Source organism: Triturus cristatus, chromosome 3_1 (assembly GCF_964204655.1).
Source record: "Triturus cristatus chromosome 3_1, aTriCri1.1, whole genome shotgun sequence".
Taxonomy (NCBI): Eukaryota; Metazoa; Chordata; class Amphibia; order Caudata; family Salamandridae; genus Triturus; species Triturus cristatus.
The window spans coordinates 1005224734-1005237890 of NC_140583.1; positions in this window are offsets into that span (position 1 = coordinate 1005224734).

Consider the following 13157-nt stretch of genomic DNA (forward strand, 5'->3'; position numbering starts at 1 on the left):
GGAGTGAACTGTGGGACATTGTCCAACAGGCAATTCTCACCTCACCTATAGTGACCTCCCTTTTTGAGGAAGAATTCCTAGAGTAAATTGTTTGAATTAACGTCACTGATAGAAAATGGAATGTGCTTAAAACTGCTTCAATTGCCACGTTTACCTGAAAAGTCATTTGATGGAGAATCCTCAACTAGTTTTAATGTTTTAAAAACGATCCCGTTTTTACTAATCTTCCTCTGCCGGTGTTATTCAAAATACATCCTTTAAAGTCTATGCCATTGTTTGCAAATGTTACTGAACTGATGTGCTTAAAACACAAAAATGTCCACAAACCTCACAGATATTCATTTGGGAGACCCTTTTTTCCACTATAACATTCTATCCAGTTTTGACCGATGTTTCAGGCTGTGCTTTAAAATACACAGCTAACTAATAACTTTCCACAGATTTTCCTTGGTGTAGATTACATGCAGTAATTGAAAAATGCCATCGAACTTAAAGCCTTAAAAAAGTCTACCTTTTTTTTACCTTGGAGATAAGCCACTCAACCAACCTCAAGACCCCATATATGTCCTTGCCATTACTCAGAGGCATGTGCCCCAAAGTCAAAGCATCGTGGCTATGGGCTTGTTTTCAGCTCCAGCACCATGGTGAATTGTACAGCTTCTTCAGCAAAGAAAGCTTCTCCGACTCCAGGCCATTTAAGTTTCAGATGGACCATAAGTCATGCAAGTACATAAGCTAGTGGAACAGGTCAGCACTGGGGATTGAAGTAGTGTTACAAACAAATGATGTTCCATATTTCCCTTATCACCTGGAAAGAAAGTTCTCCATGAGCCAGTTCTTAGCATCACTTTGATCATACCTAGTGCATGTCACGTCATTTCAAATGCACAACACATCATTTAGCAGCTTGGCAAGCTTCCTCTTCTTTAAGGATAGTGCCTTTTAGCCCTCTGTCCTTACAACACTGTTGGAAAGTGTATAATAAGTAGTGGTAAATATGCATTTACCACTGGCAATAATGCTCAGTAGGGGTCAGAATAGGTCTCAGAAAATTATTCCCATGCTCAATCCTTGGTAGCTTGGCTGCGAGCAGGCAGGCCGAACTTCAAAGACAGGTATGTAAAGCATTTAAAAACACCAATTCAGTAAATATTTAAGACACAACACACAATAAAATTCCAACACCAATTTATAAAAATAGGAAATATTGTTATCTTTAAAATGACACCAAAAACAATAAAAATCCAATGTAGGGAACCAGGGATATTCACTTCTAAAGATTAAACACTTTTTAGTACTTAGAAACCAATAGTGCCACTTCTGGACATTTGGTCACCTCTGACCAGGACTAAGTCACATTGTGAGGCCAACCGTGATGGAGCCCTGGTCAGACACACTATGAGGAAGGCCCCGGTCAAGATTTTTCCTTCACACTTGAACTTTTCTGGAGGATTTCTCACCAGACGTTGTGCAGTCTCCTACGACAGTCCAGATTCGATGAGGGTTTGCCGGATTGCCTTTCTCTAAGGATCTGGTCATCCTCTGGAGCTTTTTCACAAAAGTTCACCGAACGTTCCCAAACTTCTGGAACTCCTTTCTAAAGTTCCTCTTGAGGGTCCAAAGTGTCCAGAACACAATCCAAGGGTCTGGAATCTCCAAGAAGGGCCTTGAAAGGTTGGGAACACAGTTCCCACAAAGTGCACCTGGAGAGCACCCTTAAAAGTCCACTGGATACACTCCAGGCAGGGGACTCTTGGCGGAGTTGATGCAGCCGTGTTCTGTCAACCTGTATCTTTCAGGGAGCCCACTCTTTATTCCTCTTGAAACAACGTACTCCCAAGGGCTGTAGTTCCAGATAAGGCAGCAGGCACAGTCAGTCAGAATGCAGGGCCTGATGGTGCAAATCAAGTTTCCAGCTTGGCGTACCTTCTTTGTTCCTCTTAAAGCAAGGTACACCCAAAGGGCTGTAGTTACAGATAATGCAGCAGGCGCGGTCAGTCAGAATGCAGGGTCTGATGGTGCAAATCAAGTTTCCAGCTTGGCAATCCTTCCTCTTCTCTCAGTTTCAAGCAACAGAGCTGAGAGGCACTGCACCTCTCAGATACTTATTCAGTGTTCTCTGGGGTCACACAGAAGGGCACCCCTGTCCAATGAGGTGCAGGACAACACCCCAGAGCATGGCCATTTCCTCCAAAGTGTGGCACAATGGTGACATGAAGAGCCTTCACAGGTTTCTTGTAGTTTTGTGGTAGTTTATTCATCAAACAACATCCCAGCAGAGAGTAGCTTCTTCAACGTTAATCTCTCTCTTCTAACTGTTTATCCTAGAACATGTCATCACTTCCATTCTATCTGTAACTAAGTAACAGGGCTATGACATAAGCAGTAGACATCTCTACATATCTCCTTTTCATACAATACAACACACGTGAATATACAATAATAATGAAACAAGGAAAAAACAAAAAGAAAGAAAGATTAATCAGTACAATAAGATATAAAGATAAACTTTGGGAATCTATACCCAATGTTCTGCAGGTATATTTTCCAATTGATATCTTATGGTCGACACACTTTGCAAACATTCCCTAAACTCCAAATTGTACCATCTTCCAAAATAACAACATTGGATTTTACATCTTTGACCTGAAAAGGTCCTATATATTTGCTTTCACCTTTACGAACCCATTCATTTTTTCGTACTACAACCCAATCTCCCACTTGAATATACACTTGTTTTGCACCTTTTCTGGAGTTGTACACACTTTTCATCTTTTCTCAACCTTTTTCAACTTTTTTTAATACTTGTTCATGGCTAACCCATATGCTTTCCTTCTTACACAACCATACAAGACATTCTTTTTTTCCTGGTTCTCTTCCCTTAAGAGACACAAAAGGAGCTACCCCAGTACTGGAATGGGGAGTAATTCTATGCATCCACATCATTTTCCTTAACTCTTGTCTCCAAGGCAATCCATTTGCAAGGGACAACTGTATATTTTCCATAACGATTCGATTCACATCCTCGTCGCCATGAAATGAAGAGCCTTCACAGGTTTCTTGTAGTTTTGTGGTAGTTTATTCATCAAACAGCATCCCAGCAGAAAGTAGCTTCTTCAACGTTAATCTCTCTCTTCTAACTGTTTATCCTAGAACATGTCATCACTTCCATTCTATCTGTAACTAAGTAACAGGGCTATGACATAAGCAGTAGACATCTCTACATATGGTCTCCCAGAAATCACTATTTCTCCAAAATGCAATATGGCTGAAGTCTCAGCAGAGAGGCGAGAGCTGGCTAAACCAACCTCCAGGATGGCTCATCTCCATATTCTCCATCCCCCTGGCACATTCCTTCCTTAAGTCTGCCGTCTAGCTGGGTTCAAAGAGTAGGGGTGTATATGAAACATTCTTCTTATGCCTGTCTCCCCCTTCATTTGAAGATCATTGTTTATGATAGCTCCCCCTTGCTCTGGCATTCTTCTGTAGCAGAACCCTCTACTCCCCGAATGGCTCCTCCACCCCAGGGGATTCTTATCACCTCATCAAAGCAGCCTGGCTAATCCACTTAACTCTGACCAATCAAGACAGACAACTGGAAGGCTGAAATTTGGCTTACAGACAAGAACGTCTTATAACATCTTGTTTGCACATTTTAGGATAAACTTCTTGCCATGTTATCCTACGTGGCTGGGGATCTGGATTGGGGAAAATGAATTGGGCAATTTCTCCAACACCAAGGATTATAAAACATCTTTTATAAGGACCCTACCTATATCTACAGGAACACCCCACCCCTGGAACAACTAGGGGAGACTTTAGGGGTTCTGAATATGTCAAAATATCACAGATTCTCACTCCACAGTCCTCCTAGCACAAAAGTCGATTTTGGGAAGCACTTTACTACAATGTGGGAAGTGAGGTGCGCAATTTCAAGAAACCCAAGGCATATAAAACCTAATTTATAAGGGTACTCCTTATAAGTACATGATCCCCACCACTGGGACACCTAGGGGAGACTCTGAGAGTACCTAATATGCAAAATATTGTTGTTTATTAATTTGTAAGTGCCTCAGACACCAAAGTCGAGTTTGGGCACTATTTACATGGTAAAAGCAGTCCTGCAACACAGGGCTGCTTTTAAACTGACCTCAGGCCTCAGCAGTGCACACATGCAAGTGCTGAAAACGCTGCTGGCCTCTAAACTGCCATGCCCTATTATATACTAGGGACTTAAAGGTAGTTTTGATCCCCCCGCACTATGAAGTACTGGGGACTTATAGGGGAGGTCACGCCAATCACATGGGTTCCCCAACCCATACTGTACCCTAGTGTATGTAGGTGTTTTCACTGTTTTGTAAGTGTCTTTCAGCAAAGCACTGGCCCTGGGCCTGGTTAGGCAGATTCCAGGGACAGTCAGAGTCAGTTACCACCAGTACCAGTCAGCAGAAAAATGAGGGGTGCACAGGGCACAAGGATGACTTTGCAACATAACCCCCCAAACAAAAGGTGATGGGTTACTAACCTACACCCTGATTGTCCTCATCAGCTAAGTGGGAAAAACTGGAAAGCCCATTAGCATTTCCATGGACAACCCCAGGTCTGTGTTCCACTGTAACGTCAATTCCCTGTAGAGAAACGGATCCCCTTAACAGCTTGGGATTCTCTCCTCTCATCTGCATGAGCCATCTGAGAGGCCTGTGGTCAGTTTAAACATGAAAGTAAATCCCAAACAAATAGGGCCTCAGCTTTTTCAGGGACCAAACCACAGCAAAAGCCTCTCTCTCAATGGCACTCCACCTCTGCTCTCTGGGAAGAAGTCATCTGCTAATAAAGGCAACTGGCTGATCAAGGCCTTCTTCATTTACTGTGACAACACTGCCCAACTCCCTTGTTCTGAAGCATCTGTCTGACCCACAAATTCTTTTGTGTAATCAGGGGCCAGCAGCACTGCTGATAAACACATAACAGCTTTCAGAGAGTCAAAAGCCTTCAGACACTCTGGGGTCCAATCCACCTTTTTATGCCACTTCTTAGAAGTCAGACCTGTTAGGGGCCACATAATGGTCCCATCATTTTGTACAAACCTTCTATAGTACCAAGTCAGTCCAAGGAATGCCCTGACCTGAGTCTGGGTAACAGGAGCTGTTCAGTCCAAAATAGTTTGAATCTTGACCTGGAGAGGCTGTACATGGCCTCCACCTACCAGGTGGCCCAGGTACACCACAGAACTCTGCCCTATTTGCATGGCCTGAAGCACTTCCCTCAGGTAGCTTAAGTGATGCCCCCAGATAGAACTGTATACAGCTATATCATCATGGTAAGCTGCACTGAACTGCTCTAACCCAGTAAAAGACCCCGTTCACTAACCTTTGGAAGGTGCCATGTGCATTCTTTCAGCCAAAGGGCATTACCTTGAACATATAATGTCCCTCTGGGGTGGAGAATGCTGACATCTACTTTGCTCCATCTGTGAGGGCAACCTGCCAGTAGCCTGAAGTGAATTCAAAAGTACTCAGGTACTGAGCAGCCCCTAACCTGTCAATGAGCTCATCAGCTCTAGTTGTAGGGTGAGCATCAGTCTTTGTGACTGCATTCAGCTCTGTAGTCTGCACAGAACCGTAACTCCTTGGGTCCCCCTTTGGATTAGGCTTGGGCACCAGCACCACTGGACTGTCAGACGGTTCAACTACCCCCAACTCCAGCATTTGAGCTAACTCTGCCTTAATGCTGGCTCTGACATGGTCGGCCAACCTGCACAGTTTAGTTTTGACAGGTAGGCTGTCACCAGTGTCAATGTGGTGCACACATCACTCAGTAATGCCTGAGATCAGAGAGAACAGGCCAGCAGATTGCTCCAGCACCTGCTTGCAGTCTCTGTGTTTCTGGTCTGTCAATTTGGGAGACAGTACAACTTCCTTATTGACACATCTTCCCCATTACTGGAGAGTAGGTCAGGCACTGGCTTTGTTTCCTCCTCCACTCCCTCATCAGTGACCACTAACATGGTCATATCTGCCCTGTCATGGTGGGGTTTCAATCTGTTCACATGCAGGACCCTATGAGATTCCTGGGGGTGTCAAGGTCAACCAGATAAGTGACCTCACCCTTCTTTTCTAAGATTGTAAAGGACCCACTCTACTTGTAATGGAGGGCACTGGGAGCCACAGGCTCCAACTTCCACACCAACTGCCCTGGAGTATACTCAAGCATACCAGTGCTCCATGAGCTCCTGGCTAGCCTCCAGTTTTCTGCTTGCCTTGTACATGTACTCTGACATTCTAGATCTCAGGCCTAGCACATAGTCAAGCACATTGTCCTTTGCTTCTTTGAGAGGCTTCTTCAAAGACTCAGCAGGCACACTGGCCCCTCACTGGGTGTCCAAACAACAACTCAAAGGGACTGAAACCAACCCCTTTCTGTGGAACCCGTACAAACAGTAGGCATAGGAGGAGAACATCCCATCTCCTACAGAGTTTCTCAGACAACCCATTGATCATGCCCTTCAGGGTCTTGTTGAACCTCTCCATCAGACCATTTGTCTGGAGGTGATAGGGGATGGTGAACTTGTAGTCGACGCCACACTCATCCCACATCACAGTCAGATAGCTGGACAGAAAGGTTTTGCCCCTATCTGATACAACCTCTTTCAGAAAACCCACTCTGGTGAACACACCAAGCAGTGTTCTAGCCACTGCAGGAGCATCTATGGTTTTCAGAGTTTTTGCTTCAGGGTACCTAGTGGCATGGTCAACTACCACCAAGATGTACCTATTCCCTGATGCAGTAGATTGGTTCAGGATACCAACAATGCCCATCCCCACCCTTTCAAAAGGACCCCCAACCACTGGCAGTGGTATTAGGGGAGCCTTTGTCTTGCCCCCTGCCTTGCCACTGACCTGACAGGTGACACAGGAGCTGTAAATCTCCTTTACCTTTTCAGACATATGGGGCCAGTAGAAATGGTTTACCAACCGGTTCCAAGTGTTTGTCTGTCCCAAATGTCCTGCTAAGGGGATATCATGACCCAAGGTCAGGATGAACTCTTTGTACTTCTGGGTGGCCCCCTCCTTGAGATTTCTGGCCTCAGTATAAAGCAGTCCATCTTCCCAGTAGATTCGGTGAAACCCACTGTCTTTCCCATCCTCTTGCTTAAAATTCGCCACAAGCTCTCATGGGTGGGACAGTCTCTCTGTCCCTTACTAAACTCTTCTCTGGAGGGTGCATCTGCTCCTGTCAATTCTGCCAAATCTGACAGTTCTGGCAGGGATGGAGTCCCACTCTCAGAGGCCAGATCCTCCTCATCAGGGTTAAATTCCTCCTGCACCTCTGGAGTTCCCTGGGCTGGCTCACCAAGCACAGTACCCTTGTCCTTGGATGCTTGGCCCTTTGTTATAGGGTCCAAGTGTCCAGCCTTTCTTTCTGGATAGACTGTGACCTAGTCACAACACATACCCACTCAGGAAGCTCTAATATGTCCATATGGAGACCCCTCTCCACTTCTGACCACTCAGGTGCTTCGAGGTCATTGCCCAGTAAACACTGGACTGGGAGCATAGGAGACACAGCTACCTTCAGAGAGCCTGTCACACCTACCCATTCGTTATCCACCACAGCCATAGGATGGAGTTTAGTAGTGCTGTCTGCATAGGTCACCTTGTGAAACTCACCAGGTAGCAACCTCGCCTGAGGCACCAGCTTGTCTAGCCATTGTGTCTCTGATAGCCTTCACCTCAGCCCCATTAACTTTAGGCCACTGCCTGAACTTATCCATGTTTGGAGGTAAGGCACCCAGGGTTCAATATGCATCCCAGCCAGGGACACTAAGGTTGCTTCTACTACCTGCCTACCCCTCTCAGGGGCACTCTCCACCCCCACCGTTACACTGGCAAATCCCTGGGGATGGTCCATTAGTGGGGGGCTTCTTGGTGCAGACAGCGTCTCCCTTTTTGTGCCCTGGCTGGTTACAGTCAAAGCACATACCCACCTTTGAGGGATCAAAGAACCTACCATTCTGTCCCTGATACTCCCTCCCTTTGAATTTGGATTGGCTCAGGCCCCTCTTCCTTGTTCAGGTTTTTGTGGGTCTTTGGAGGACTTCTTCTGCTTTTGACCTTCTTTTCCCCTGGTTTTAGACCTGGCATCTTTTGGCGTGTTTCCCCTGTCCTTTTGCTTTTGATCTCCTGGTTTTTGCGGAACTCTGGATCTTGTTTTTGATGGTTTAGTGTTTCTGTGCACTTTAATACAGCTGATCAGTACTAAAGTGCAAGCGCTCCTACGGTAAATTGTGTTATAAATTTGTGTTTCCATGATTGGTTTATTTTCTTTACTCCTACTTTCCTAGTAAAGTGCGCTGTGTGTGTCCAGGGCATTTAAACCAAATGCTGCTAGTGGACCTGCAGCACTGATTCTGCCACCCACACCAGCAGCCTTTCAAAGTGTTCTCAGACCTGCCACTGTGGTGTCTGCGAGCAGTTTTTTCTGCCATGTCGACCTGGCAAGTGCACCCACCTGCCAGGCCCTAACCTTCTCTTTTCTCGCATATCAGACACGCCTAAGGTAGGCCCAAGGTACCCCTGTGGGCAAGGTGCTGTGTGAGGGAAAGGTAGGACATGTACTGGTGTTTGTTACATGTCTTGATGGTGAAATACTGTGCATTTCGTTTTCACAGTTGAAAGGCTATCTCTCTCATAGGTTAACATGGGTGCTGCTTTGTAACACTTTTACAAATGTAGCTTGCCAGGGGAAGCTGATAGAAAAGAGGAGATTGGTATGCCAGAACTCAGAATCTAAAAATGCATCTTATAGTAAAGATGATATTTATATGGTGTGTTTGGAAATACCTCTTTTAGAAAGTAGATATTTCCTTTTCTAATCATCCATGTGCCTCTGCCTCTTTGTGTATTCGCTGTCTGGGTTTTAGACTGACGGGGCTGGTCTGTGCATTCACACTAGACCGAAACACAAAGGGGACTGAGGTGTGTCCTGCATTTCCTGGGTGATTCATAGCCATGCTGAATAGACCTGAAGGATTTAGAGTAGTGGGAGGAGGTGTTACTTGCCCCTGAATGGACTGTGGCTGCCTTCCACAATGCTGTCTTCACCTTCTGGAAGGAACCAGGCCTGAGCCCGGCAGAACTGGTTTATGTATGTCAGTAGATCTTTGTTTGCGCCAACTTAAAATGGAAATGTGGTATAAATATTGGGGCCCTGACCCCAGAACTTTCTAACTTTTTTGGGATTAAGTAACCCTCTAAGAAGAAGAGCGTGAAAAACTGTGAGGAGAGGCTACCACTTTGCTCTCTGGTTTGCTGTGTTGGTCTACAGTGGCTGCTTCTATCTTGGGCAGTGAAAGGTCTGAACTGAACTTTCTGTACCTACTTCTGCTGAGTATCTCCAAGGCTTGAAGTAGAGCTTGCTCCCTGTTCAAGAAGTCTCAGGAACAGCAAAGACATATGGGTACTGCCTCTGGGGCCATGTATTTCAGTTGCCACAGAGGAAAACCGCAATCCGATGCTGTCACCAAGACCTCCGGTAGTTCCTTGACCTGAAGGCATTGCAGAGGGCATCGCCGCATCTCGCACTGGAACCCTGGTCTCACCGACAACGATGTCTGCTGCTGCCACCAAGCCGGTGCTTGTACTGTGACCTGTGGGCACCTCACTCTGCACTGCCTCGCTTCACTTCACCGCCCTGGTCTCCCCGACGACGACACTGCCAGCTGACATCGCCGCCGCTGTCTGCACTGTGGTTTGGGGGCACAGCTCGTAAGTTACACAAAGCACCGCCCCCGCCCACAATGCAGACTCTGCCCACCGACGCCATTCCCAGTGGCTGATGATCCTCGACGGACGCCGTTGCTTGCACTGTGACTATCAGCACCGGGCTGAACACCACTTCCCACGCAGCCCTGATATCACCGACGCCGCTGGACGACCGCCACCTAGCCGCTGCCTGCACCGTGACCTGAGGGCACCGCACGTCACACTGCTCCACTTCACACCACAGCCTCGATGCCTGCCTCCGCCGGCCAGCACTGCCGCACAGAACAAAAGGTACTTTTTAAGGGTCTTCCGATACTGCAGCCGGGCCACACCACCGTAGTTGGCTGGAACTGTGGGATTTGTTGGCCCACACAGCCGTGGTAGCCCCAGAAGGAGCTATCCACTTTAAGGAACTTTTTCTGAAGCCTATTTTTGCATTATTGATATTGATATTTTGAAGAGCTTTATGTTAGATTTTTATCGTTTTGGTCTTGTTTTACACGGATAAATATTGGATATTTTTCTAAAGCTGGTGTGGTGTCCTTTTGTAGTGTTTTCACTTTATTACTGCTTGTTATGTGCAAATGCTTTATACACTGCCTCTGATATAAGCTTGACTGCTCGTGCCAAGCTACCAAGGGGGTGAGCAGGTTTTTTTTGGGAAGTGTAACTACCTTATCCTGACTAGGAAGAAGGGTCCCTACTTGGACAGGGTAACAACCTGTGAACTAGATATCTCATTTCTAACACCTGGGCTTTCACCTGGGGAAGGACCTGTGCTCCTTTCTTCTGGTCACCCCCTGGTGTTGACTGGAAACCCTGGTTCTCCCCCACTCATCAGCTGCGTCCCTCAGCTCTCTAGGGTCTGTGAGCTTAGAGTCCACTAGATACTGGCGTAACTTCTCTTCTGCACAATGGGTCAAAATATGTTCTTTCAACAAAAAAATTATACAATCCCTTATACGTGTCAACTTTGTTACCAACATTCCAGCCTTCTAGTGCCTTCACTGAAAAGTCCACAAAGTCCATCCAGGGCCGTGTACTCACTTTATGGGTGTCTCTTTAACTTCACTCTGTACTGCTCTGGAGTCAGACCAAACTTCTTGACTAAGCATTTCCTCATGTAAGAATAGGATTTTGCCTCTTGCCCCTTCAGGGTCAGGAGTCTATCCCACCCAGCCACTGGAGTCAATTCCTACAAGACTCAATTCCAATGCTTGGGGCGGAACCCCATTTCTCAAGGGCCTTCACAAAGGCAGTCAACCATTTGTCAATGTCATCCTCTTCTGTGTACCTGTGTACTATACCCTAGGGAAGCTTGTGGTCAAATCCACTACACTTGGATATCTCAATCTCTTCTTCATTGTTGCCTCCACCATTTCTTGTTGCCTTCTTCTCCTCCCACTGTTCCTTAGCTAGTTCCAGTTTCCTCTGCTCCAAAGCTATTAAAGTCAATTGGGCCTCAAGCTGCCTCTCTGCAAGGGACAGCAGTTGTTCCTGAGTAGGGGACCCTGCCCTCTTCCCACCATCTGGAATCTCATAGCTAAAACCCTCTGCATGGGTGATATTGGGGGGTCCGCTTCTTACCGCTCTTCCATTTTCTGGGGCTGGTCCGGCCCAGGCCTTCAGGGACCTTTCTAATCTTGTGAGCAGCAGGTAGTCCCCTAGCTTTACACAAAACCCTAAGCTCAGCTACTCTGAGTTTAGTCAGTTTAGCCAGCTCCATGGTATCCCTAGTTTTGGGTCACTGTATCCAGCACAACACACATATAACAATTTTGGAAAAATCAAAACAATGGATTAAAAACAGTTTAGTGCTAATTCCAAAAATCAAACTCAAACATTTTGCTCTAAGGCCCTTTAGAGGATTTTTAAAACTTGAATTCACTTTACTGAAAGGTCTACTTTTTAAACACAAGTCCTCATCCACATCCTGAACACCAAATGTTGGAAAGTGGATTATTAGCAGTGGTAAATATGAATCTACCACTGGCAATAATGCCACTAACACAATACTCAGAATAGACCTCAGAAAATGATTCCCATGCTCAGTCCTTGGGTAACTTGGTTGCCAGCAGGCAGGCTTTACTTCAAAGACAGGCAGGTAAAGCATTTAAAAACACCAATTCAGTAAATAATTAAAACACAACACACAATAAAAATCCAACATCAATGTATAAAAATAGGAAATATTTTTCTCTTTAAATGACACCAAAACAAAACAAATCCAATGTCGGGAACCAGGGATATGAATTTTTAAAGATGAAACGCTTACTAGTGCTTCGAAACCAATAGTGCCACTTCTGGACATGTTGACGCCTCATCAGAGAGGCAAGAGCTGACTAAACCAACCTCCAGGATGGCTCCTCTTCCCCTGGTATTTGCACATTGCTTCCTTAAGCCTGCCATCTGGCTTGTTTTAAAGAGTAGGGGTGTAAATGAAACTGGCTTCTCCTTCCTGTCTCCTCCTTCATTTGAAGATCATTGTTTACGCCCCGTCCCCCTTGCTCTGGCATTCCTATTCAGCAGAAGCCTCTCCTCCCAGATTGGCTCCTTCACCCCAGGGGCTACTTATCACCTCATCAAGGCAGCCTAGCTTATTCACTTAACTCTGAGCAATCAAGACAGGCTGAATTTTGACATACAGATAAGAAAGTCTTTAAACTTCTTGTCTGTACATTTTAGGATAGATTCATCAATAGCATATTGTTGTATTTATCAATACCATTCTAGTGAGTCCTTGATTTAATAATTTCAGGTTTTCCTAGTGGGAATTATTATTTAATAACGTCTTGTCCTGTTTACCTGCGTGGCTCGGGATCTGCAATGGGAAAAATGAACTGGGCAATTTTTCCAACACCAGGGCTTATAAAACATCTTTTATAAGGACCTTGCCTATATCTACAGGACCCCCACCCCTGGAACACCTATGGGAGAATTTAGGGATTCTGAATATGCCAAAATATTGCAGATCCTCCCTCCACAGTACTCCTAGCACAAAATTTGATTTTGGGAAGCACTTTACTGCAACGTGGGAAGTGAAATGTGCAATTTCACTAAACCCAAGGCATATAAAACCTATTTTATAAGGGTCTTCCTTATAAGTACCTGACCCTAACCACTGGGACACCTATGGGAAACCATGGGGGTACCTAATATACCAAAATATTGTAGTTTATTCATTTGTAAGTGCCCCAAACACCAAAGTCGAGTTTGGGTACAATTGACATGTTAAAAGCAGTCATGCGATACAGGGCTGCTTTTAAACTGACCTCATGCCTCAGCAGTGCACACATGCAAGTGCAGAAAGGGCTGCAGGCCTCTAAACTGCCATGCCCTATTATACACTAGGGACTTATAGGTAGTTTTGATTCTCCTGCACTATTATGTACA